Source organism: Penaeus monodon, chromosome 20, assembly GCF_015228065.2.
Source record: "Penaeus monodon isolate SGIC_2016 chromosome 20, NSTDA_Pmon_1, whole genome shotgun sequence".
NCBI classification, from domain to species: Eukaryota; Metazoa; Arthropoda; class Malacostraca; order Decapoda; family Penaeidae; genus Penaeus; species Penaeus monodon.
This window is the reverse complement of record NC_051405.1, coordinates 11525624-11526325: the sequence shown is the minus strand read 5'-3', so window position 1 is coordinate 11526325 and position 702 is coordinate 11525624.

The window sequence follows — 702 nt, the reverse complement described above, 5'->3', positions numbered from 1 at the left end:
AATATTAACATACAATCAAGTATTCATTTATTTCACCATCTAGTATAAAATAACTGTTTACAGTATTTTTCCTAGTTATGATGTAATGTTACCAATGAATCAGAGATTTTAATACAGCAATGTATTCCTTTTAACTCTAGTACAATATAAGGACCTTGGTAAAAAGACAAGCCATTTACCAATTTACCATTTATTGAAATTTAAACATTGATACATGGGCATGATTGACTTCCAGCTTTATATTTGCCAATCATAAAACTATCACTATCCAAAACTACGTTATTTCTCGAATAATAAATGAATGAAATATCATACGACCAGAATGATGGCCATGGAAAAAGCAAACAGTTATTTACCAGAAATGTAAAAGTCAATTTTTCACTCCATAATAAAGTGGCTTGGTCACTGCCTTACATGCATGCACTTAGGCCGTGTTGTGGCTGCTTGAAAGTACTTAATCATATAATATTCCTACACTACTTATTTTCATTAACGTAAGATATATCCGTTGTAATACTATCATGCAAAATTTACTGATCAAGTTATTTGTTTCTATAGTCACACAAACAACCTTCATAGTCATAACTGTATCCTAGGACAACACTCTCACGTTCCTAATTTCTACTTCCCTCTCATCATCGCTTGCTCCTACTCATTTTTATTTCTGATTTGAGTACTTTTCTGTGTCGTCCACTGTTCACC